Here is a 27155-nt window from a genome sequence, read left to right on the forward strand (position 1 = left end):
TTCCACTGCTTCTTCCTCCTATTTCCTCCTTCGATCTCCTCCCCCTTTCCATCCCCCCACTGTTTCCCCAGAGGTGGTATACATCCTTTTATTTTTTTATTCTCATGTATCCAAGGCTGGCCTTGAACTCCCTATGTAACCCAGACTCACAGCAGTTCCAGCTTCAGCCTCCCTGCGCGGGATCGCAGGTAGACGGCGCCACACCTAGCAGTTGAAATTGAGTCCAAAGGCAGTTGATGTTCTTCAAAGCTGGAGAGCCTGAGCCCTTTGAGCGCTCAGTGAAAACTTTAGGAATAATAACACTGTTGCAATGTTACGGTTGAGTGGAAAGGCGTTGATTCCGAATGACTGGAGCCCCGGATTTTGTTAGCAGTGACTGCTAAGCAGCCTTGTTTGGGGGTTATTAAAGGATTTTATCTGGAGGTACCTCGTCACAAAGTACAAGCTCTGAGTGGCCCACAGTGTCTACAGAGAGTGTGTGCTGTTTGACTCTCTGTTGTCTGTGTAACTCAGTATCTGCCTTTTGGGATGAAGATGGGGATTTGCAGGCTTGAGGTTCCACATTGGAGTGAGAGGGTCAATCCTGATGTCTTTTATGGCTGTGTGTGATCGGGAGTGTTTGCACATTTGCACGGCAAGCTTCCCTTTTATAGGCTGTTCTCAGACAAGGACTGGGGCATGTTGAATGATTAACAGCCTATGGTGAGCAGTTAGGCGTTTTAAAGTCAGTTCTTTGAGGCAGGTAGCATTTTCTTCTGTGTGTATGGTTTAAAAGAGTGAATGGCTCAGTTGTTAATTTAGTCCATGAACAACCTCCCCCCCCCGTGTGTGTGTGTGTGTGTGTGTGTGTGCATGTGTAGCTCATTCTTAAATGCATGGAAGCCAGGGGTCAGCATTGTGTGACTTCCTTCGGTACACCCACCTTAGTTCTTTGTTAGACCGGGCCTCTCTCTGAACCTGCAGCTGGCCTTTTTTTTTCTATTAGACGGGCTGGCCAGAGCGTGCTGGAGTTCCCCCGTCTCTGCTTCCCCAGGGCTAAGGATCTGGACTAGATTCTTGTGGTTGCTGGAGATCTAAACTCAGTTCCTCATGCTTGGGCAGCAGGTATTTTACTTACTGGACATCCCCTCCCTCAGCAAGTACTCAAGTACTAGCCTGCACTCCACTGGCCGGTTTCATGAACTGTGCTGCTGCTGATGTCTACCTTCAGATAGTTATGTTGAGAGCTGGTAAAATGAGGAAGAATTAGAGGTGTCAAGGTTATTTCATAGGGAGAAACAGGAAGGAACCAGGTCTTTCTGTTTTACAAGCGTTGTTTCTGTGAGTGACCAGCTCTGTGTAGGTGATTCCTTCTACTTCCTCAGCCACCAAGTCTTCGTGTTGATTTTCCCCGTGCCATCATGTAATGGGAGTTGTTTGATGGATCTCTGTCTAGAGCAGCTCACAATCTCCCATGACCTTTGCTTTGAAAGTCGATAAATGCTCAGTAAACACCAATCTCCTGTTGTTGCCATAGAAGAAAGGATGGAGCAGTCTACAGAATTAGCAGGGCTGTTGCCCATGGTAGGGAAGGCATTCTCAATTTTAGACTGACAGCTGAACTTGCTGGTGGCCAACCTTCAAACCGCATCATCAGAGTTTCCTGGGGATCTGAATTAGGTGTGTCAGAGGACCTCCCTGAGATACCCACTGTGATATTTTATTTCAAGAGTCACCTAGGCTACCCAGGTATGTCCTTGAGGGTGTCCCATATAGTTAATTCCATAGGATGGAAGACTCATGCTTAGGATGCATGTGGTACTGTACTGTGGATTGGAGTCGTGACAATACAAAGGGAACTAGCTATGAGAGAGGCGGTTGAGTGCTGGCATCCATCCGACTCCTGGTATCATGTGCAACATGGTCACTTCATCAACCGAGTCTTCCCTTACCGCGACTGACAACATTCCAGAGCCGTGAGCCAAAATAAACCAGTCTTTCTTAAGCCGCTTTTGTTAGAGCACCAGGAAAGGTAACCAGTGCGACAAACGAAAGGACCGCGCTTTCATCAGCCCAACTCTCTTCCGTGCTCCCCAGGCACAGACCCCGATACGAAGGAGTCCAGAGGTGGGGGCTGCATGTGAGCAGATGCTTTGATCTCTGTTCCCTTACGTCACTCACAGGATGCAGATTCAAAGGTAGTTATTAAAAGTGTCAGGCAAATGAGATGAAGCCCCTGCTTTTCTCAGAGCAGGACCCCACGTTCCTGAGTGCGGGCTGGGCTGGTGCCTGCCTGAGCAGGTCACATTGATGCAGGGCACATTTCCCAGCTGTTCTTCCCTGGGAGAGGTCACCTGTGGAAGAGAGTCCAGCTCCCCTGCTGGCTCTGAGTTTGAGAGCCGCTCTCCACTGTTAACTTTCTCGCCTGGAGTTCCTTTTGAACAAGGGGGGAGGCCTCTGAATATATTCTTAAAACCTTTCCTGCTTCTCTAGGATAAGGATAAGTTCCAGTTGGTTGTACACGCTGTGACATATTACCATACTTCTCTGCATCTTCCTGTCTGTGGGATGAGCCCTCTATTTTATGTACCCGAGGACGGAGGCTCAGAGTGTGCACAAGTGGGCTTCCTAAAGTCAGGCAGTAAGTGGCAGCGGTGAGATAGAACCCGGGAAAGACTGGGTTCACTCCTGAGTGTATGCTGCCTCACCCGACGTTAGGCAGAGTTCTCGTAGGCATCTATGTCCTGGGATGGCTTTGTACCTCAGCACTTTCTATTTAGTTAATCTACAGTGGGTCCTTGCCTGTGACCTACAGTTGTTTTTCAGGATTAATGTTTTTATTTGTAATTATGCATCTCTGTGGAGGTGGGCACACATGACTGCAGTTATCTGCACAAGGCAGAAGAGAGTGTCTGACCATGGAGTTACAGGCTGCTGTAAGACACCTCACATGGAGTTGTGACCCCCAACTCAGGTCCTCTAGAAGAACAGCAGATGCTCTTAACCTCGGAACCATTTCTCCAGCCCCATGATCTACAGCTTTAAGAATTACATAGATTTTAATCAATACTAGACCTTTATTCAGTGAGGTGCTATATCCACTAATTTAAGTTTTTCTAGTCTCTGGATTAGGGTTTCTTCCTCTGAGGGTGATTTCCATACCCATCTTCGCTGCCACCTGAGAGTAACATGTGCTGCCTAGTGCTCTCTGTGTGTCAAAGAATGGAGAAGGAAGACTGACAGCTCCCACAAGGACACTAAAGCTGCCTTTTAAAAGCTCATTAAAAACACTTAAAGTGACCTCAAGGGACCGTTAGAGGCTTTTGTGACAAGCTTTGTTTACTGGCGTACTGCTGTATTAGTCAGGGTCTCCAGAGAGACGAGGCCACTGGAGCTACAGAGATAGAGGCAAATGAGAAGGGATTTGTCTCACAAGACTGGAGGCCTGGACAGCTCACCGTGGCTCTCTTCATATCAGGGAACCAAGGACAGTAGCTATGACAGTCCAGGTCCAAAAGCCTCAGTATTAGGGAAGCCGTTGATGTAATTCTCAGACTAAGGACCAACTCTTGAGAGCCTGGTAGGGAAGACCAGTCTAAATGCCAGAGAACATAGAGCTCTGACATGCAAAGGCAAGACACATGCAAAGGCATGCAAAAAAATAATTTCTGGATCTGGAAGAGAGAGTAGGAAGTGACTGTTCTGCTACCTCAGTGTTCCATTTACACCTCCAGTTGATTGGAGGGTGACTGGCCACCGTCAGGGAAAATGGACCCCACTCAGCATATTGACCTCCAGAATCATACTCACTGGCATGCTCAGAAACGGTACTCTGTAGCCAACTAGATATCTCTTAATACAGTGAAGCTGATGCCTAAAATGAATAATATTCTGTTCAGGAGACTCAGAGATGCAGACTGGGAGCTCTATGGTCATTCAAATCCTGTTCAATGATGTTGGGACTTTAAACAGGTTTTATGACCTCCTGAGACCTCAGCTCCTCACTGCAGCAAGAGAGTACTGTATACTCCCGGGTGACTGGGTGACTAAGAAGATGACATGATTCAAAAGTATCATGGGTGTGATGTCATACCCAGTGTATAAAGTGCTACAAAGAGTTAGCAGTTCAACTATAACGCCCCAAATAAGACCCACACATAGTAAAGCCAGGCAGCATTATATAGTAGGATAGGAGGGGCTCATGAGCCTCCACCCCAACTGAGGAGCTAATGACAGTTGATGACTTATCTGGGGAGGGGAGTCTGTTTTCTTTAAGGGCTCCTGCTGCTCAAGTGCAGCATCTTGTGGATTTGGTAGGCTATTTAAAAATAATGCCTGACATTGGGAGGAGGTACTGTGGACCTAAGAGGAGTTGGGGGAGCAGCTGGGAGTGAAGGTGGTCACAGTAGTACGTTGTATGCACATGTGGATAAACTGAAGATATTCTTAAAAAGGAGAAGCAAGTACTGTGTATTACAGGCTCTAGGACTAGCAAAACTTGACTTCAGAGGCACAGTCTCTTCTGGGTGGGAATTAGCTGCAGAAAGTGAGGCCTCTGTGGACTAGGGGTGGGGACAGAGGTGAAACCTAGGTGAGGATCTCCTGAGATTCTAGCCCCAGGTTGGTTGATTTCCACATGGAATATTTAATTATGCACCACCTTGTGATTTTTGTATTATGACTTTTTCTAATGCTATAGTAAAGTCCCTGAGGTGAGACACCTTCTGAATAAAGAAGCTTGCTTAGGTCATGCTTTTAGAGGCTGAAAGATCGAGGTGGGACAGCCCTCTGATTTAGCCCCCAGTGAGGGACTTATGACAAATGCTGTTACAATGATGGGAGCACTTGTGACAGCGATCCTATAACAGAACAGGGAGGCAGAGAGAGTTAACCGTCACACTTGCTCACTTCGTGAGAAGAGCCAGCTCCCTTCTTAGACCAGCATTAATCTCTTCTGAGGGCAGCAATCTACCTCTTCCTCACTGACCTAATCCACTAAACTCTTAAAGGTGAACCACCAAACTTCCTGTCTGTGAGCATTTGGAAGATACAGTCAGACCATATCCAACCCATAGGAGGTTTGACCCACAAGCCCTGGGATGAATGTACTCATGGGTAAATTCCCCAAGCATTTATTAAGCATCTTCTGCTACAAGGCATTCTGCAGGAACTCCCATCACAAGAAAACATGTCTGTGTGTTTCTCTCTCTTATTGGCATGTGTATCTGACTATGAGACAGATCTGCAAACAAATGTTGCTACCACATGATAGAAATGCCCCCAGGAGTCATGTCACATGGGCTCAGAGAAAGCTGGTTTTGGCTGATAATTTATTTCTGAAGGTGAGGAATTTCTTGCAATAGGAGGCTGATCACTAAGTACAAAGAACTATTTGGATATGTTTTAATCTAGGTGCCTTTAGTGCTCCAAAATTGGAAGAAGCCATCCTAGCTTGCTTTTCTGTTGCTCTTTATTTGGCTTAGCTGTCTGGTTATAGTCCATCATTAAAGAAAGGCAGGACAGGAACACAAGCAGGAGCAGAGAGGCAGGAACCCTGGAGGCAGGAATCATGGAGGCAGGAACCGTGGAGGAAATCTGCCTGGTGACCAGTTCTCTTTCATGTCTTCTCTCTTGTTCTTCCCTATTTTCTCCTCCTTTATCCCCCTTTTTTTCTGCTCGGATAACTTTCTTATACTGCTCAGGACTACAAGAGTGGGCTTGCTACCCCCCAAAATTAGCAGTAAAGGAAATGCCCCCAAAGACACCCCTGCAGGCTCATTTTACTTAGACAATTCCTCAGGTGAAGTTCCCTTCTCCCAGTTAGGTGAACATAACAGCTAAATCAGCCATCAAAGAAGTCTGTCTTTAAATTTTTCTAGTGGCATTTATGAATAGACTACAATATAGATCAGTACAAATTACAGACAAAATCTTGTCGGTTACAGAAAAGTCTACTCTAGGCTGCAGTATGCAAAAGGACTTCAGATGTGTTTCTTGATGTTCATTTACAACCAAGGCATTGCTCTCGGCGTTTTAGAAGTGAGTCTATAGTTAGCTCGCATAAGAATAATGTTAAATATTAGAAAAATAACTAGGTGCTGACAATTAGAAAATTTGCTATTAAATATTTAACACTAGGCACTCAGAATAATGTACTTATATAAAATATTAAAATATGTGAGGTGTTTCATACATATAATGATCTATACTTAAGCACGACCACACACCAGATGGTGAGAATTCGATTGCTCATCCCTGAATGCTGACTTACAAAACTGAATGCTGCCTTGCCACGCTGGAGGGAGGAAAGGTCTTCTGTCCTCACTTGCAGGTGAAGAAGGATCTAGAACTTGCTTAAGATGATACAAAGCTCCTAAGGAATAAAACCAAAATTGGACTTCAAACTCTTTGGTTTTTTTTTTAAACAGTTTATGTGTAATTCCACTTCGTCACCTGAGAATTTGTAATAATTTAACCTACAAATCCATCACACAGTCTTAAAGAATGTAAGCCATTTATCCTGTGGCCTTCAGTAGTGCATCCCATGCCAATAAAAGGTGAATAAAAGCTTTGGAAATAAATGACATCCACAAGAGTGGGGGTGGGGGCGGTTTGGTGATCAGGAGCACTTGCTACATTTGCAGAAGATTCGAGTTTGGTTCCCAGCACACAAATTGTGGAACTCACAACCATCTGTGAGTTCTAGCGCCCTCTTCTGGCCCCCGTGGGCACCTGCACTCACATGTGCATATACTCCCATACAGATACACATGCATACATCTAGAGAAACAGTAAAAATAAATCCTTAAAAAGCAACTGCTAACAGAACCAACACCCTAGAGCCTGGCAGTGTTCCGACAGTTTCAAACAATCATTACCTTGCAGAGAAATTGCTATTTTGGTGTACTGTTATTACCAATAAAGACATTAGAAGTTAGTAGCAAAAGAAATGTAACATGTTAAGTGAACTATTGTGAGAAATGCCTTCTATCTGAGGCGTTGGTTACTGTTGCCATTTAGTGAAAACAAACAGGTCTTTCTGGAATCAGGTAGTTACATTTTAAATTGGTATTTTTTTATTGCTTCCTTTGTAATATACAAGGTGCTAGTTTTTGCCATAATATCTTCTTGTTTATTTAAAGCATATCATTGATTAATTCACATGCACCCATGTGCGTGCATGCACGCACACACACACACACACACAAAATAAGTGGTAGAATAATATAATAAATCCAGTGTAGTCATAGTTTAGTGGTTGCTAATTCTTGACCCATCATACTGTGTTCCTGTCCCGCTTCAGATTGTTGTATTGTTTGTGTTTTTGTCAAGGTCTCACCATGTAGCCCAGGTTGGACCTCTCACCCTCCAAGTGCTGGAATCAGCCACTTGCATCTGCTCAGCTATGCATTTATTTATATCCTCCCTTACAAAGTCAATCAAATTTCAATCCTTAGATACATTAAATTAAATACAGTGTCTGTTATTCCCCATGCATTAATGCTTCTAAAAGATTTGACTATAACTTTGTTGCCATTACCCAAATGTCACTTGGTATTCAGTTAGCGTCCAACATGTTAGTAGTCTCACAGAGGCCTTTTTGGCATTGACTTCTAGTCAAAGTCCCGATAAAGCTCTTTGGTAGGAATTTTAATGTCTGACTGCGTTCCCTCCACCCCGTTATGCCCATGTTCTGCTTACTAAGGCAGCTTCATTTGCCCTGTGGAGTTTCCTATCAGCAAGTGGTTCCAGTCTGCCTCTGAGAAATGCAACATGTCCCTCTGTCTTGTGTAAATTTGTGTGCCAGTGTGGGGAAGTGGTAGAAAGATCCAGGATTGAAACCAAATTTGGGTTTTTGTTCTTCTTCTTTGCTTCTGTTCATCTCTTTCTGTCTCTCCACGTTGCTGCTTTTCTTCCATTTCTTGCATTGAACCGTACAGTAGATGCCTCTTTACCCATAAGAAACACTGAAACATTTCATGAGGTTTTTCCTCTGTTAGATGCTTTCTGCTATTTTGTCTAAATACTCAGGCTTCGGGCCATTACAAATTTTGATATAATAATCACCAAGTTTTCTCCTTTTTACCTGGAATACTTTCATATGAGGCTTTACGCTTGTGTGTTTTAATAATGTGTAGCTTATGAAAAGGAAAACTGAATACATGCCCACTTCTAAGTTTCTAATGGTAGGAGCCGTTTTGGAAATGTTGATGTATTCATGAGACGCACTCATAGACTACATAGTTACAGAGTGAAATTCTCTATACATATGTATCAATAAATGATAAAACAATCGAAAAGCATTGGCTTTGAAGGAACATGAAATCATGTTAGTAATAGCTCATAAGTCAACTTGTGTTTTGGGGAATGCAGTTTCTGAAAATGCAGTGACCCTGTCACCTACTTAGTCAGCCCTGGACCTGGGAGCATGTGTTTGCAGACAGACCCTGGTTCTGCAGTGACCATTGCCCCTTTAGACAAGTGACTTAATGTCTGCATCCCTCATTTTGTCTCCTGTCACATCAGGGTATTTAAAGAGCCGCCTGCCCAGGGCTGTTGTCATGGTTGGACCCACACAGCGCATGTTTCCTGTCAGTTGCTTTGCAGAGTAGACAGAGCCTCTGAGGCTTGTTTCTTATGCTCCAGCCTGCTCAGTGGGATTGTTTTGCAACCCTTGAGTTGAAATGTGTAGATGCTGAGTATCCGTAGCTGCTAATGCCCTTGAGAAGCCAGCTCTCATACGTCCTCTTGCTGATACTGTTATATTACCACGGAAAGTGAACATTTCTGTCCGTTTTAGACAGTATTCCTCACTGATCTGTGAGCTATTTGAGGGAAACCTTAAGATATGTTTATAATGTATTACTGATTTTAGTTATTGGGCCTAAGTGACTAATATTCTCACTAGTTATAGTAACATTTCATTTCTCATTCAGTCTAGTAATACAGTTTTTAGATTCACAAGCAGGCAGATTGTCTAGATATCTAGCTACACAAATGAGAGCATGGTTTTGAAATGTGAGAATTTGAAGATGGTAAATACCTTTGGATACGTGTGTATGGCAGATAAGTGTGTGTAGTGTCTTCCTTGAACCTTCCGTTTTGTTTATTGACACGGAGATCCTGGATCAGTAGTAGCTCCCTGAGTCAGGGAGATGGGCTGGCCTGCAAGTCCCAGCAAACGTTCGTTCTCTCTATCCCCATCTCCCTGGGCCACAAGCATGTGCCCAGCTCTTACATGGATGTTCGGGTCTGAACTCAGTTCTTCATGCTTATATGGCATGTTTTTTTTTTTTTTTTTTTTTTTTTTTCCTTTTTATCAGCTAAGCTATTTTTCCAGTCCCTTAAATTATGTTTTATAATACAAACATACAGATACCTCAGTCATTTTAATGACATGAAATTTTAAAGTAATGCTCTATAATTTAAATAACCTGATTGCTATGTTTCTCTAAAGGCCTTGGGTTGAACACCCCTGAGCAGTTGTACACGGGCAATATAGAAACAGGCCTCTCTAGAAAATATTAAAAATATGCCAAATGAAGCATCTGTTGCATTTATTGTTAGACAAGCTTTCCCTTCTCACCTTAATTAGTTTTCGCAGAAACTCTCAGGTCCTCTCAGGAGTAAATCAAGAATGAATTCCTGAGTGATAAGCTTGGCCTGGTACCTCACTCTTTGTGTCTTGCCCTTTGCCATGACCTTTATTTTGAATTTAGGTTAAAAAAAGAAGAAGCACCAAAAGCATTTATATGAGACACAGCAGTTACTGCTCGGATACTTCCTTTCAAAGTGAGTATTTCACCACTGTCGTATTTTTATACACAGGCCGCCTGTATGTGATACAGAACTCACTGCTCTGGAGGAGCAGCCCAAGGATCGGAGACTATCTTCATCTCTGAGGTGAGTCTTCTTGCAGAATGATTGGTGGAGTGCTTCCTTAGCATGCACCAAGCCCTGGATTTCTTCCCTGGCATGACATAAACTAGGTGTGGTGGTACATACCTGTTAGTTATCCAGACAGCAGGAATGTGGAGGCTGGAGGATTTGAACTCTGGCCTTTAGGAGCTGGTTGCTCATCCCCTGCTATGCACAGGTCCTTATGTACACCGAGTGATACAATCCTTACTCCCCAATTTAAAACTACTAGTTAAAATTAAATGGCTACTGCCACTTAGTTGTGGTGGGGAGGATAGAAAAGGCGGAGTTTGGTTTAGTGGACTGACGGCCACAGGTTGGGAATCATGAAAAAAAGATGATGGAGAGAACAGAAGGTCTCCATTAGAAATGATGGACCAGGAGCAGCTGCCTGAGGGAAATGGACCCTGATGCTGGCAGAGCAGCAACAGCCCAGCAGAAACACAAACAGCAATATTCGGGTATCACAGGGAAGTAGCCAGTCTGGCGATAGCACATTAGACTAGGGGTGATTTGCCCGGTAATTGTGCTAAAGCTCAACCATCAAATCATAGTCTGACTCTCTTCATTTGGAAGCTAATAGGGATAGAAAATAATGTAATAATCTACAAGCTTTGGCTGCGTAGAAAGTTGGACACACATAAGACCCTGCCTCGAAACTTACCAGCCACCTGAGATTTCTGTGTGTGTTTTGAAACCATTGATGCTTCATTCACGAATATGAGTTATTTCTATGACCCACTACCCTCTCTCATTCCTTCTCCCTATCCCACTGAACTCCTTCCTCACATAAGCCCTTCTCCCCTTTTTAGAATCTATTGTGTGTGACCCACCGAGTCTAATTGGCGTTGCTTACATGAGCATGGGGTGGAGCATATGTACTGCAGTGTGAGCAGTTGTCACTGGTTACATCACTGAGGAAAGTGACACCTCTTTCCTGCCAGTAGCCTGGAGCTGCTGAGCCCCACTCCCTCCACCCACTTCCACCCTCAAGGAAATTTTGCTGTTGATGGACCCTTTTTGTTTCTAGCATCTTTGAAAATGTTACATACACACATACAATGTATCTTGATCACAGCCACTCCTTCCTCTTCCCTAGCCCTCCCTAACACGTCTCCCTCAGCTTTCATGTTTATTTTCATTATATTCTTTTCCTTTCATTTCACCATTCTCCTTTTATTATTTATTTTAACGAGGGCAACCAGTGTGGCACAGCCTATTAGATGCCACATCCCCAAAGTGAGTGCTCCTCCTTCAGTAGTCATTAACTACCAAGAGCTCTTCATCTGGGGTGGGGCCTTGGATGCTCCTCCCCACTCCATGCTGGGCTGTTGACAAGCTTGATCTCCTACAGGTCTCACACAGGTATCCACGCTTGCAGGAGTTCATGCACACAACAGTCCTGTTGTATCTGGAAGGCTTCTCTTTGTGCTATATCACCCTGTCACCTGATTCTGCCATTCCTCCATGCCTTCCTTTTCTGCGACATCTGCTAGTCTTTAGACTGCTTGTAATTTTCACCCCATTTCAGTTATCTAAGGATGCCATTATGTGGATGCTGGTGATACCTGCAGGCTGGGTGTCCAGAGCTCCTCATTGTCTGGCTGCCTCAGAAGCCTTTTTCTGTTGTCACCTAGGGTCTGGGTGTTTTTGTTCTGTGCCTCTTTTTAACGTGGAACAGATATGGTCATTTCCCCACTTACTTTGGTCATACTGTGGAATAAACTGATATTTTGCATCTGAAAAATTGAGAGGTCAAGGAGTTAACACTGTGAATTTCCACAGGGAAACGGTTGATAGTAAGTTGATGCAGAGAATCTTTTTCAGCCTGGGAAACCTCACTGTTGTTTTAGCCTGACACCGCTGGGCCAGAAGCAAGATGGAGCATGTGATGTCTGCAGCTGAGTGAATGCATGGAATGAAAGGAGAAGTCAACTCGGAAGCAGTGTGTGTGTGTGGGGGGGGGGGGAGCAAGTGTGAAGCAGTGTGAGGAGAGGGGGAAGAGCAAGTGTGAAGCAGTGTGAGGAAAGAAGAGTTCTCACTTACACGGCGGTGAACACATGCATGGTACTCTTAGAATTCTGTTACCAGGAAATACGTAAGGGAATTGTCAACTTATAGGTTATGAACAATGATCTGCTAAAGGCATACTCATATTATTTTTAGTGGTTTTCATTCTCCTGATATGGAAAAGCAGCTTCTGCCTTTTCCCTTCTCTGGTTTGAGCCATCCATCTGGATGTCTGCAAGCTTTACTACAAGGCTCGGTGAGACACAGTAGGCGTCTCTTATCACCGTCAATATTTTTCCTTCCTTTACTTCTGTTGCTGTTCCTCAGCCCACTACGCACATGTAGTCTTCTGCCTGTGTGGCTCAGGATTTCACACGTTCCCACGCGCTTCCTCACTCTCTTGGAAGGTATGCCGAAGACTGTTTTTTTCTTTTTAATGTGCCAGATTCTATTTAGTGAGCAGGATTACTGTATTTCTTTCTTGTTAGTTTCACAAATACTGGTTTGATGATCATAAGGTTTTTCTGAGGCTTCTCATTCCTTTGTAGATAGTTGGTTTGACCATCTTCTGTCTAATGGGTTGTGTGACTATTTATGGGTCTAGAACAAAATGTCACGTTGTCTCCACAGTTTACCTGGTTCCCCCCTCAGCAACTGTGGAGTAGTGTTCAGGCTTTCAACAATGATTAGCATGGCATCCTTAAGACCAGAGCAGGCTCCATGGTTTTAATTCTGTGTCTATTGACCCTGTAACTTATTGCTTAGCTGACTCATTTGCTAACTTGTGAGTCCTCTTTCTGTTGTTGCAAACTATATTCTTTTGAGTGCCATTCTCTGTTTAGCTTTGTGTTCTTTCAACCCCAAAAGAAACTGGTTACTTTAAAGTAACATGTGTAAAGTCATCCAGCAGTTGCCTTCTTTTAGATAATGAGGATTGATTTGGGATGGGACCTTGTGGCTTCTTTATAAAGTCCTTATAAATAGTCTTCTTCATTACATATTTTTAAAGCTTCTGGTATGTACCTGTGTGAGCCTGTGCAGTCATAGCTGTTAAGACGGAGTCATGTGACCTTGTTTCTTAATTGTTCGGACTTAAGGAGATATGCAGAGAGAGGACAGAGTTTAAGTGTCAGGTAAAGTTCATTACTGCTGTCTGTCTTGCTGTCTGTCTTCTCCTCCTACCCATCCTTGCCACGGTTACATGGGGGGAATTCAAATGGAGTTCTGTTCAAGTGGGTTTGCTCCATGTGACTGTGGTTGGAAAGGACCGGTTAGCACAGTAGGTCATCTTGAGAGACTGTACATGGTACAGTTTACTATTCTCATTTGTTAAGATGAGTAAGTCCAGACCTGGCCACATGTCATCCTACCTGACTGACCTTACTGCCTCTTCAGAGAAAAGAGTTAATTGGTCACTCATGAGCCGTGTTTGTGGATCATGTTGGGATTATATCAGGTACACAGTTTGACCTTAGGTTTTCTGTCTTTCAGTTCAACTTTAAAAAAAAAAATAGCATGCATTACCAATTTAAAAGAAAAAAATTAACTTTCCAGTTTATGTTTCTTTTTTATATACCAGATAAGCATTTGTACCCCAAAGTCAGGTTTTTAGGGTAGACACAGTGGGCTCTGGTTATAGCTGAGAGGTTCAGTGCTTGCTTAACACGTGAGTCTCTGGTTCTCACCCCAAGCACCATCTCTCCAAAAATACGCCAGCATCAACAGCAACAGTGAATCCAGACTTCCGGCGATTAATCATGCAGCTTGCTTTGTCTACCCACAAACACATGTACACAATTAATCTCTGACTTGTATTTCAGAGTGTGAGAGTACAGGCTGGAGGGCTTTGTAATACTTTACTGCTTGGTATGGTTGGAATTAATGCCCTAAAACAGAATGAAATTGTTTTAGAAAGAATGCTAGAGAAAAAAAATTACCCTATTCTATTCAGAAGATATTTCAGTACTTTTTGCATGAAGTTCCCTTAAGTCTGTAAAAAGCCAGGAGTCAGCAAAAAAAAAAAAAAAAAACAACAACAACAGTTTTAATGGTAGAAAACTGACTTTTGGTTCTGTAAAAATACTTAATTATTTTATCTTTAAGTTTACATGTGTTCTGTTTACAGGGTTTGGTAAAACTAGCAAAAAACAACCAATCAAACCACCCCCCTAAGAACCCCCTTCCCCCAGACAAATCCATGTTACACATGCCTAGAATGTTTCTTCTAATTTTCTCCAAAAGGTTAATTTCCTTGTCGTGTGATGACAGGCTTTTAAAATCCTCTGACCTGTACTGTTCAGACTTCCTGTCTGAAATCAGTAACTAGAACATGCTGACTGCTGTGTGGACACATCGCCTTCATGAATTAATTTTAGAAGCAATAGAATCTTGTGTAGGTAAAGATTTTCTTATTTATATGAAGATAAAGAACAATCCACAGTTTGTCTCCACAGTTTTTGGTCATGTGTGTGTGGGGCGGGGGTCACCTGTTCTCTGAAGAAATGGATGCAGGCCAGATCATAACCTAGGAATGTGATTATTAGGGGAGTTTGTAATAGAATCAATGACAAGTGTGTATTGATGAGGAGCAGAGGCTAGCCCACACCTGTGTCACTCAGCAGCGTGTCTGATTAGAAGGTCTGTAATTTCCCTTCACAACCAAGGCAGCAAAGGTAGAGAACACGCCAGAGGAAATGGAGGTTCCATTTGGAAGAGTTCATAGTTTCACACACACACAATCAGGGTTATTTGTCTCAGAGCATTGGTTTTGAAGCTGCCGTCCAGTGATCTGGAGCCACAGGATCTTGCTGAAGTTTGACTTTTTAAATTGTCTTGGAAGGCAGGCTGGGATAGTACCGTGATCCGCAGCACAGAGCCAGTGCTGAGAGGCAAATCGGTGTTTGGTTAAATCTTCTCATGGTGGCTGGCAGCAGACATCTTACAGTCCTCAGGATCTGAACTTGAATCCTGCCTCCCTGTGCCTCTGGGCAAAGACTAAGCATTCCAAGCAGATTACTTCCTTAGTTGGAAAAAAAAATTAAGATCAACATAGCTGTACACTTGTAGAATGGATATATGGTTGAATATTGGAACCTGTGTAGTCATAGATATTAATTAAAAATAGTTATAATTATCAATGAAAATTTCAATAACTGAAGTTGGAAACCCTAGAGAAATTTTGTTATGAACAGATCATTTTATTATATAGGTTGGCTCTTACTTTGGGAACCAAACTTGCCTAGATGTTTTATTTTATGTAGTTTTGATAAAATCAGATAGTGGAAAGTTATCTTAAGTGAACAATGATTCAGTGATGAGTAGGGCCTGGTGTATGGATTCTAGGAATTCAAATCCCTTCAGACTATAGTGTGAAAGTTCAGTACAGATAGATACTTAGTGTATTGAAAGAATATGTGTGCATGGTGGGGTCCTGATTCCTGGCAAGTGCTCTTTGGGCACTAGAAGAGCCCTTGGGATTTTAATGGAAAAAAGTAAGATGTAAGCCAGACCTGTAAAAGAGAAGAGGATGGGATGGAAGATATTGATTGGAGAGAGGTGAGAGGGAGGAAGAGGGAGTAGGGGGAGGAAGAGAGATCTTGACCATCTTCAGTTCTAGGCCTTTGGAAATGTACAGAGTCAGTCTCTCTGTCTCTCTGTCTCTCTCTCTCTCTCTCTCTCTCTCTCTCTCTCTCTCTCTCTCTCTCTCTGGCTTGAGACAGTATCTCACTCTGTAGCTCTGACTGACTTAAAACTCACTATGGAGACTGTGTTGGTCTTGAACATACCCCGAGAATTACTCCCGCCATTGTCTTGAATGTGCTAGGATTACAGGCGTGCTCCCTGCTGCCGGCCCTGGAGTAATTTGGAAACAATTATATGAGAGGGGAGTGGGGGCTACACAAACCTGGGGAGTTAGTCATATGAAGTGAAGCTTTAAATAAATACCTCCATCCATCACAAGGGTTGGGATCACAGGGTATGTCGTCACTGAATAGCAAGGGACTTACTATAAATCAACAGGGCAAAGATGGCAGGCAAGTCTCCAAAGTGCTAGAAATAAGCAACACTCATCCAAATAATTCTTGGGCTGAGGAGAAAGTCCCGAGAAATAAATAAGCACTGGGGTGGGGGCAGGGGAAGTAGCTCAGTCAGTAAGGTGGCTCATATACACCATGAACACAAGGCCCTGGGTTTAGATCTCCCAGCATTCAAATAAAAACTGAGTGTGATAGTGTATGTCTACAGTCCCAGCATTGGGGAGGTAGAGACAAGGACTCATTGGAGAGCCCTGGCCAGCCAGCATAGTACAGAAGATGAGAGAGAGACCTTGTCTCAAAAAATAAGACACCTGCTGTTGATCTCTGGTCTTTCCATACATGGACACACCCATGAGCATACACTCCCCTTCTACACACACACACACACACACACACACATGCACAAGCACACACACTAAAAATACACTAAACCAAATGAAATGAAAGCAGGATGTACCAAAATGATCCAAATCTGTAGGATATAATTAAAGCTGCGTTAGAAGTAACAAAACCTGCTGTATCAGAAATACCCTGCGCCTTTGACTCTTCTGCTTCCAGAAATATCTGCGGAGCGCTGAAGAAAGAATCCTTGGACTTGAAGAAGGAAATGGAAACTTTCCAAATTGAGAAGCAAAGAATGAAAAAAGCGTTGAGCCAAAGAATATCTAGAACTCTGAGACAGCCAGGGAGGGCAGACCCTGTGCATAATGGAAATTTCTCCAGGAAAAGAAGGAATCGAACGAAACATTTGAGGTAGAAACAGTTAAGAATTTTCCAAAATTAATGACAGTCATCAAAGTGTGGGCAGATGCCTCAGCACCCACAGGTCACACATATTCCTCATGTATAGGAGTCCCCAAACAAGGAGAAGATTTTGAAAGCAGCCAGAGGGATAGGAGATGACTTTGTTTTAGAAGGACACAGCAAAAATATAGTTCCTGGTGTTTTAAGAAGCTCTAAAGAACGGGGTCCGATAGCGTCAGAAAACCAAGCCTGAACCAATGGTGGGGAACTTGGTATCTAGCAAAGTTATATCTCAGAAACGAGAGAGGACTGTGAACTCTCTCCAGGGGCCAGCAAGTTGTAATGTGACCTTCGTGTCTGTGCCTTGCCTGTGTGCCTACCTATGTGCACACAAAGTAAATATACCTGAAACCAATTTCTGACAAAGCCTCTCCCAGGGTCAGAAGAGTCCAACTGGGGATTTTTTATGAGTGGGGTGTATCCCACCTTGGAGGAAATTCAGAAGGAAATGAGATCCATGCATATTTTCTTCCATTCTGAGCCTTGTCCGTTTTATTCTCTTAATCGCATGTTTTCTGCACATTTTTATATACTTAAAATTTCCTCCAAAAGCCTGATATTCAAAATATCCCATATGCGTAGCATTTCTACATACATCCCCTCTGCAGCCCAGGGGATTGCCTCCTGGGATCTCAGACAGAAAACATTATTTTGCATTCAGAATAAACTCAGTAGATTGAAATACAAGCAGCAGGACCAGTGTCCTTGGGCTTTATGTTCTGTAAGAAGTTGTGTGTTCTCCTTGAAGGGCTCCTGCCTGATGTGAGGTGTAGTGTGGACCTTCAGACCCTTCAAGTGTACTGGGTCAGTGTATTGCTCAGCAGGGCATTTCCAAGGATCACTGTGTTTGTATGATACTCCCCAAGAGTCTTTCTAGTAAAGAATCATCTTTCAGTCCACCAGGACCTGGGATTGTTAAAGGCAGCTCCTACGGTTTCTTCAACTTCATCACCTGGGTTGTCAGTAGTTTGGTGCAGGACACTGTGTGAATTCAACACACAAACACACACCCAAGTCATCCCCTGATTTCAAAACGGTGTCCGTGAACTGGCTTCTGGGTCTGTTTCCCCCAGCTTGTTACCATGGCGATGAATTGTCTGCCTAGTTTTTGTAGTTGGTGTGATTCTCCTGGCTTAGGTCACCTGAGTTTTCTTATTACCACTTGATCACACTTCTTTGGGCAACAGTTAAATTTCCATCACTAAGGAGCAGTGAGGTAGAGGGCAAAAGCAGTGATTTAGTAGAATTAGCTACATCAATGCCCTTAATTTCCCCATTATTTCCTTTCAGTGGAAGCCAGCAGGAGCTTCGCCACTTCTGTGGCTCCTCAGGACTGGTAGAGAATGGTTATTCCCTACTGCTGTTACAAACTTGTTGGACTTTGTAGAAGCATTGTGGGAGAAGTAGATAAAAGCTGACAATAGCCTTTGAGACAGGAAACTTAGTTGCCCATCCTTTATTCTAATGAGTCAACACTGACACTTTTGTGTTGCTGTATAGAAGCTGTAACAGTGAGTCGGTTGTTTTAAAGTTCACATCAACAACCTTCAAACCAGCGATAAAATATGATGTAATAACAAGGAATGTGAGAGTCGAGGTCTTGGAGAAAATAAAACGTATTGTTGATGTTTGGAGGTACACACATTCCATATGCCCAAAGTAAGAGATGACTGACCAGGTCACTGCCTATGACACAAGCTAAGCTGTGGAGAATCCTAGATCTGTCTTCAGAACGATGCTGGGAGAACCGAGCAGCTATCAGCAGCATGGGAAAGGCAAGAAGTACAGGCGTGGTTGTTGAAGGGTGACTCAGAGTGAACTGAACACATGAAAAATGTTAGTTGGGTGTGATGGTGATTTAAGGGAGCTAGTGAACTTTGAACTCGGGAAACACGTCACTTGCTGAATTATGGCCATTATTGCCTTACTGTAAATTTGTCACATATGACAGCATTCATATCAGTCTAATTGTGGATGTGACACATCTCCCGATTGTGACACAAAGTATTGAGTGGTGTCCCTGTTCTCCACATTGCATTAGAAAGCATTGACCCATCACCTTCTCTTGTACGTAGCGCTCACAGAATGCAACAATCATTTCTGCATCTAGGATGACCACATGACTTCATCCACACCCAAGGCAGTGATGGCACAAAGCACTGTTTCTCCGGAAGCAGAGGGGACAGGGGAGAGCTAGTGACCAGCTAGATTTACAAAAGGGTAGAAACCACAATCACATTTGATCACAGCTGGTAGGCCGGGAAGTGATATTGTCACTTGAAAACCTGCCTCTAGGTTTCCTCCTGCTTTGAGGGTAACTTCCTATGCCTGGGGTGTGTCTGTCAAGAAAACATTGTGCTGTGTGTGTTTGTGTCTTTTCAACCTTTGCCGAGATCTGGGGAAATCCAGGTTTTGCCAGAAACCCATCCCTGTTTAACACTTTTTGGTTTTGCTTTGCTTTTTGCTTTTTGAGACAGGCTCTCATACATCACAGCTTTCTCTCAAATTCATGATGTAGCCAAAGGTGGCCAGGAACTCTTGATTTTCCTACCTCTGCCTCCCATGTACTGGGGTTATGGGTGTGTGCCAGCACACCTGGCTTCTTGACCGGTCTTGTAAGCCATCTGGCTGGTGTTGGCACTGTGGGGCTTTACTCAGGATTCTCCCCTGGATCTTAGGCACACGTCTAAGCTCTGCTGAGTTCGTATTGCCTCATCCAGGGATCTGTTTCTAAGGCTTTCTTCCTGATAACCACAGGGACTGACTCTGCTCTCCCCACAGAAGAGCAGGGAACCCCAGATTCCTCCACATTTGAGTTCATCACTGTCGGTCCTTCTTTTTGCTGTTCTTGTTTATGAACTTTTCTGCTTGGGCTTTGTTCTTCAAAATGTAATCCCTATGAAAGACACCCCAAGCCTTCTCTCCTTCATAGTCCTTCAATTTCTTTTGAGAAATAACCAGAGACCAGCTCCTTACTGAGCCTTCCTAACTATAGAAGAGAAGGCAGTTTACTTCCTGAGGCTAGCTTGCTCGCCCACTTAGGTGGTATTACCAGCTTTTCATTAGCTGCTGTGCTGAAGCCACTTCTGCGGTCTCCTTCTCTTGCTCTTCCTCTTCTTTCTCCTCCCTCTCCTCCTCCTTCTTGAGACAGAGCCTTAGCAGGTAGTCCCTTGGGTGACCTCACATTTCTGGGGACCTTCCTGCCTTATTCTCCAAAGTGCTGTGACTGCAGGCATTTGTCACAATGCTAAGAGGAAATTGTTTCACTTTTCTGTATTTGAAGATATTTTCTTTATGTTGTGTGTGTGTGCATTTCACATGTGTACACATGCCCTTGGAGGACTGATTGTGAGCTGCTGGGTGTGGGTGCTGAGCTGACCTTGGGTCTCCTGGAAGAGAAGAAAGCATAGGCACTGGACCTCCTCTTTAGCCCCGCCTTACAGATGATTGGTCACACTGATGTTTCGGTTACTGTTTATGCGTCCACTGTACCCATGCCGCTCGTATGTTTTTCTGTGTCTCTCCTCATCTCTGTTTTTGGTTAGCCTGGAGGACAGGTCCCACATCTTTCTGCTAAAGCAGACATCCCACTCATAGGAAAATCTCAAATGTTTGAGATGCCTGTATAACAAACACACGCTAATCCACCTTAATTAAGAGAGCTGTGTTTTTGCTCGCCCATCTCCTGTCCTTGGAAAGTGTTGAATCAAGGCTGTTGTTGTGAGATCTTTGCAGAGCTGATGAACAAAGCCAGGGCTTCACAGTGTGCAAATCAGTGTATGAGCAAAGGTGATCGCATTGCAGTCCTGTTTGGTAAGGCTAAATACATGAGAATTAAGGATAATCGAAATGTGGGGATTGAAATGTAGCTCACTGGTGAAGAGCTGGGCAGCATGGAAATCCCTCAAAACATACACATGTACACGTGCACACACACATACTTATACATGTACAAATACACACATGCACACATGCACACATATGCACACACATGCACATACATACATACATATACACATGCACACATACATACACATACATGCACACAACACACACATGCACACACATACACACACTTGCATATAAGCACACCCACACAAGATGCATGCACTCACGTATGATGCACTCACAAATAATAGAAAGTGTTGTGTACAATCCCAAGATTTGTATCTTGCATGCCCAGCTTTTCTTTAGCCCTCTGCGACTTTGTAAATTTATTCCTTTCTCATATAATGTATCCTGACTGTACCCTTCGCTCCCTCTACTTCTCTTATTACACCATCTTCACCCTTCTCCCCCAAATCAACTGTTCCTGTTTCCCTTCCAAAAAGAGCAGGCCTCCAAGGGATAGCAACAGAGCTCTACATAATGAGTTGTAGTAAGTCTAGGCACACACTCTTACATCAAGGCTGGATGAGGCAACCCAGTAGGAGGAAAAGGGTCCCAGAGCAGGCATAAGAGTCAGAGACAGCACCATTCCCACTGAAAGGAGGCCCACACCCAGCTGTACAACCATCATGTATACGCAGAAGATCTAGCCCAGACCCGTGCAGGCTAATGGCCGCCATCTCGGTCTCTGGGAGCCCCTATGAGTCTTGCTTAGTTGATTCTGTGGCTGTGTTCTCCTCGTATCCTTGAACCCTCTGGCTCAGACAGGCTTTGTAGGTGAATGGAAGGTGGCTTAAATACTTAGCACAAGAGATCTGCCACCTTATGTTCAGTACTTGCCTACTGGAATGAAGAATATTTGCCTCAAGGTAAACAAAATAAAATTTAAAAGCCCGTTTCCTGAGAGAACACTGGGTTGTGGGTGGTCATCTCTGGATGGTGAGTTGTATTTCACTGTTACGGGTGACAGTGACTGAAGGTGGGCTGGAGAGCTATTTATTTTTATGCCATTTGTAAGCCCCTGGTGACAAGAACTTAGAAGATTGATAGGTTTTTAAAAATAACTCAATCTGCATTCTTTCAGATGCTGTGTTCTCTATGAACACATCACCTTGCAAAGCAGAGTGTTGCCAAGAGAGTTGTGTGGGTGGCATGCATGCACATGTATGGAACAGAAGAGAAAGATTCCTTAAAATCAACAGAGTGGCCATTTCATAAGTACCCCCACTCACAGTGGGCAACGACATTTCAAAATAGAATTATCACTGATTTAGATTAATGCCTATATTATTTAAAGGCATAGGCAACTTTGACAAAGCTTGTGTTTTCCTCATTTAATCTTTAAGACTCTAAATCTTACATCTACCAAGTGTCAATATTAGTGAGAGTAAATGTTTTGGTGGCTTTTAAAAATGACTGTAAGACCTACTATTGAAGGTTCTTAAGCCTGAGGACTGACTAACTCATGAACAAAATTTTGATTTTAAGTTATACAACATTTAGGTTAAGTTAATGAAGACTAGGATACTCAAAGATAAAAAAATAAAAGACAGTATGGCTGCAGAGACAGATTAGTAGTTAAGAGCACCGACTTCTCTTCTACAGAAGGTGGGTTTGTTGCCCAGCTTGCCCATGGAGGCTTACAACCATCTTAACTCCAGCACAAGAGTTATTTCTCACTCTTTAGGTCCCTACAGGTATTACACACACGGTAAACATACATGTAGGCAAAACACTGATTTTTGTAAAACAAAATAAATCTTTAAAAAGAAAACAAAGATGGCAGCAGTCACTGATGTAGAAATGATGCGATATTTTGAGTTTGCTTTAAGACTTAAATTATGTTTCTAGTAGAAATTAATGTGGAAACCTGTTGGAATCCAGAGGCAGAGAGGTTAGCATGTAAAACATCATCTTCTAAAGATGACCCTGTTTGAGAGTTCATTCAAAGCACAGCTTTGTTTTTTCTTTTCTTTTAGATCTATCTGTACACTAAGCCTGTGCCTCATGCCTGACAAGGCCAGAAGGAGCTTAGAGTGTGAGGCGTGACCATGGATGAAAGGCTGGAGTTCTAGGCACAGTTGGTAATGCACCCAAGGAGGCTGAGCTGGGGCAAAGGGAGGGAGGGAAAGTGAGATGGGTGAGCAGCCTGAGGAAAGTTCTAGAAAGCTTCTGATTCAGCAGTAGGTCTCTCTCTCTCTCTCTCTCTCTCTCTCTCTCTCTCTCTCTCTCTCTCCCTCCCCCCCTCTCTCTCCTTTTCTTCCTTCCCTCCCTCCTCCCTCTTGCCATCCCCATCATGTGTGTGTGTGTGTTTGTGTGTGTGCATGTGACTATGTCTGTGTGTATGTATGTGCCTGTGCACACTTGCATGCAAGTGTGTTTGTGTGTGTGTGTGTGTGTGTGTGTGTGTGTGTTTGTAGTACTAAGCCTAGATTCCAGGGCCTTTGTTCATGTTCAGCAGATATTTACCATAGAATGTAGTCTGCCTGCATGGTAAGAAGATAGTGAGACCACTGTGCCCACTGTCACTCTCGAGTGAAGAGGACTTCAGGTTTCTATTGCCTTGTTTGATCCTAAGTCCCACGCAGGTTGAGGAGTGGGGCACTAGAGATGTGTGTGCTCTTTGTTAGTCTACCATTAATTGCGCAGGTGGCTGGGCACTGTGCACCCTTCCCACCCTTACTCCCCTCAGTCTCTGCAGAAGATACAGTTGTTACCACCAAGCAGCCTAGAGAGGTAGTGCAGCTGACAGAAGCAACAGACTTGGGATTTGAACCCGTCTTTGCCTGTGAACCCGAGTTCTTTACGGCTGCTTCAGTTCCTACATTTATGATTATTGTGACATTACATTGCACTAAATCAGAGAGCCAGTTTTAGCCAAGTCCATGGCTTTTGATAATAATGAATCCATTCCATGATAAAAGCTTATTGAATATGTTTTCTTCATACACCCCTGCTCTGTCAGGCACACAAAATAAATGAGTGATGTTATTAGAATGCTGACTACAGGAGAATTACCACCTAAACTTGAGCTTGAATCCTTAGCATCCACATAAAGACAGGTAATCTACACGTCTGGGAGTAAAGAGGGTCCTGGGGCTCCCTGGCCAGTTACAGTGCTGAAGAGCTGAGTCAGAGGGCTCCAGGTTCACTTAGAGACCCTACGTTTTTAAAACTCATAGGAGCCCTCAGAAGGACAACTGACATTGTCCCACATGGCTGCCTCAAACATGCACACACATGAACTCATCCACACACATACATAAACACTCAACATGTCACCTTCCAGCCAAAGGATACAACTCTGTTCTGCTGCCTGGGCAAATCCGCTGGTGTGGGATCCACTTATCAACCTGCCTGTGTCCTGTCTGCTTTCAGGACTTTGCCTTTCCGATTGAAGCCCTCGCTGACCCTTTACTTGTTGGTAATCCACAAGCTTCAGGGACCATTAGCTTCACAGATATAATGGCAGCCTGAGTCACGCCCTCTCGGCAGCTGTTGACAAAGTTTGCTCTAGACTATTCATCTGTCTATTGTGGCACTACCCGGTTCAGTCTTTCAAGACCGTGTACATGACATTAGCCTGTTAAAAAGAGTGTATAGACAAAATGAGATTTTGATGCGCTCCAGTGGTTTAAAGTTAAACTTGGGCATTCTGCTTCTTTTTTTTTTTTTTTTTCTGGGCTGTCTCTTCTTCCTCCTTCTCCCACCTTCGCCCGAGTGCTCTATAGGATGTGATTGTAGACAAGCTCATGTGGAGCTAATGTAATGCCTCTTGGCCCAGATAGGAGTTGAGGTAAAAATACTCCAGGGTTGGTAACCCTGTATGAGGCGCCTGCCCTTCACAGCCTATGATGGAGGACTCAGAGTCCTTAGGATTTTAATGACCTGAAGTTGGAAGCATCTATTACTGCCTTTGCTTCATCAGCAATGGGTTCTCAAACTATTTGGTTATTTCATTTTTCCCCCCTTGGAAATTACAGGGTTTCTTTTTATTATGGAAAAGAAAATCACTAATTGTTGCAGTTTTTCACATCTAATGGAGTAGATTTTCTTCTTAAATTTGAATTTGGAAAATTTCCTAGAGCGTTAGATCACAATGAGTTTTATCAGCCAGTCTTCTGTTTCAGGAGAGAAGTGGGGGCTGGAGAAGGCACCCCCATTCCCATACAGTGGCAGATGGCTGATGTAAATGCTGCCCTGCTTGGTGCTGAGGCCTCTACGTTCTGACCTGTCATAGTCATGGTATACAGAGAGGGACAAGGCATGGTTTTTCTCCTCCACTTTCCCTACTTGCTGGGTTTCTGGTTAAAATTTCCCAGTGAGATTGTCTTAGTTAGGGTTTTACTACTGTGAGCAGACACCATGACCAAGGCAACTCTTAAAAGAACAACATTTAATTGGGGCTGGCTAGCAGAGGTTCAGTTCATCATCATCAAGGTGGAAACATGACAGCATCCAGGCTGGTGCAGGAGAAGCTGAGAGTTCTACATCTTCATCTGAAGGCTGCTAGCAGAAAACTGGCTTCCAGGCAGCTAGTGTGAGGGTCTTAGAGCCCACACCCACAGTGACACACCTACACCAAAGAGGCACACACCCAAATAGTGCCACCTCCTAGGCCAAACATATTCAAACCTTGACAGAGATCTTATCTTGTTGGAGTTGTACACTGGTTCCAGGACCAAAAGTCACTTTTAAAATACTTAAGTAACTTTATGTGGTATTTCCAGGTATATCTTCCTAAACCTGGCCAGGTGACAGTGAAGTCACTACTGAATTCACTGGTGATTCTCATGTAACTCTGCAGTTTAACTTCCTCAGTGTTTTTGCGACTCCTCAGTCTCATGCTTCTGTAGACAGATTCAAGTATGATTCCACTGTTGGAAACAGCGTGTGGATTGCTGATGGAGTGTGGATATTAATTTGTATAAACATACCCATCTCCCTTAATCCAGATGCCAGGACCAAACCCTAGTTCCAGATCCATTGTGTCTTGTCTGTTCTTTTTATGTGAACACGTTGGATCTTCTTCTATTTATATGCTGTACATGTTTGTCCCTTTTCATGTCTGCAGCATATTCCATTACAAATGAGTCTCTCCAGTTGTAGGTTGTATTGGGTATCTATTTATCTTGAGACAAATGGCATCTGATTGGTCATTCTGCTCAGGCGAGTTTAGGGAGTTTGTGTGACATTAAAAGTTGGGCTCTATGGTGAGACTTTCTCCTATTCTCTCTGATATTGGTACCTTATGTTCTTACTCCCATCAAAATGGATTTTATTATATGAAGAGAATTTGAACTCCTTGTGTGCCTATACATGTGTGGATGTGTGTGCATGTCTGTGTGTTGTCATAGCCTATAAGGGGAGATCAGGGGTCATCTCTCAGAAGTTAGTTTTCTCTTTCTATTGTATAAGTTCTAGGGAGTCAATGTAGGGTAGCCAGATTTGACAGCAAGCACTTTGTAATGGGCCACCTTACAGGCCCTGTAGCTTGGTTGTGAGAAGGCAAGGTGTTTGGAGGGTGTGAGGGGAAGACGTGGTGAGAGATGTGACTAACTAGAACCACATCCCAGGAATGGAAAGGGAGGATGTACTTAAGCCTGCAAGGGCAGGTGGTGACGTCATCTACCCAGAATTGGCCGCCTTGCCATCAGCTGTAGATGGCCTCCTGTCACTTGGGATCTGAGGGTCTCTGTTGTCAGTTCTGTAGCTTGTCTTCTGTGCCTCCACAATACGATTGCAGAGGAGGAAGTAGGCTTGGTTACCAGTAGTCATAGAACTTTCTAGAAGGAAGAGAACCAGCAGTTACCAAGCCCGTGCTGTTCCAAGTACATGATATGGCACAGGATAACTTCTGCTCAAGAGTTTTGTTCTAGAAAGGCAAGGAAGTCAGCAGTGCCTAGATCTGCCTGTGGCATTAGCTGTCTGAGCACACAAAGGCAAGCTTACAATGGGCTCAGCCTCTGTGGTTTTTACCAGTGTAAGGACAATGACAGCTATAAACCACTCACATTCACCTTTACTGACACATCTCTGAGTACTTCCTGCTGACTCAGAAGTGCAAGAGTACCAGCATTTTGTCAAGTTAACAGCAGTGGATAGATCATGAGTTATTATTGGGAATCTGCTCATTTGTAGTTGGAAACATTTTTTGTAATTATCATTACTTTTATCATTTTTTAATGTGTATATTTCTGCGTCTTTGTGTATGTGCGTTTGTGTGTAGGTTCCTATGAAGACCAGAAGAAGGTTTTGGATCCTTGGGATGTGGGTTCACTCTTTAACCACTAAGCCACTTAACCCCCAGTCCCATTTCTTTTTGACAAGAGAAAGATCCTGTGAGACTGTTTCATGAAAATGTCGGATTGGGATTGGGTTTGCCCTTCAGATCTTAAGTACATTGATGCTCCGAGACATTGGGCTGGGATGTTTGCTGCTGTTCTACTGATCCTGAGTGCGCCTTTCATTGTGTTCACTTTTAACATCATTCTCAGCAAAGAGACAAAGCTGGTGCTT

General features: G+C 43.6%; 1 protein-coding gene across 3 annotated transcripts in view; it reads left to right on the plus strand.

Moving 5' to 3' along the window:
* EPS8 (EGFR pathway substrate 8, signaling adaptor) overlaps positions 1-27155 on the plus strand; it is a 157927-nt gene that overhangs the window by 41405 nt on the left and 89367 nt on the right. For all 3 annotated transcript variants that reach the window (XM_080914173.1, XM_080914176.1, XM_080914174.1), the window contains exon 2: positions 9808-9882. The gene's annotated coding sequence lies outside the window, so the exon portion shown is untranslated. The remainder of the gene's footprint in view (positions 1-9807; positions 9883-27155) is intronic.

The sequence above is a fragment of the Micromys minutus genome (assembly GCF_963924665.1).
Source record: "Micromys minutus genome assembly, chromosome: 3".
In the NCBI taxonomy this organism is placed as follows: Eukaryota; Metazoa; Chordata; class Mammalia; order Rodentia; family Muridae; genus Micromys; species Micromys minutus.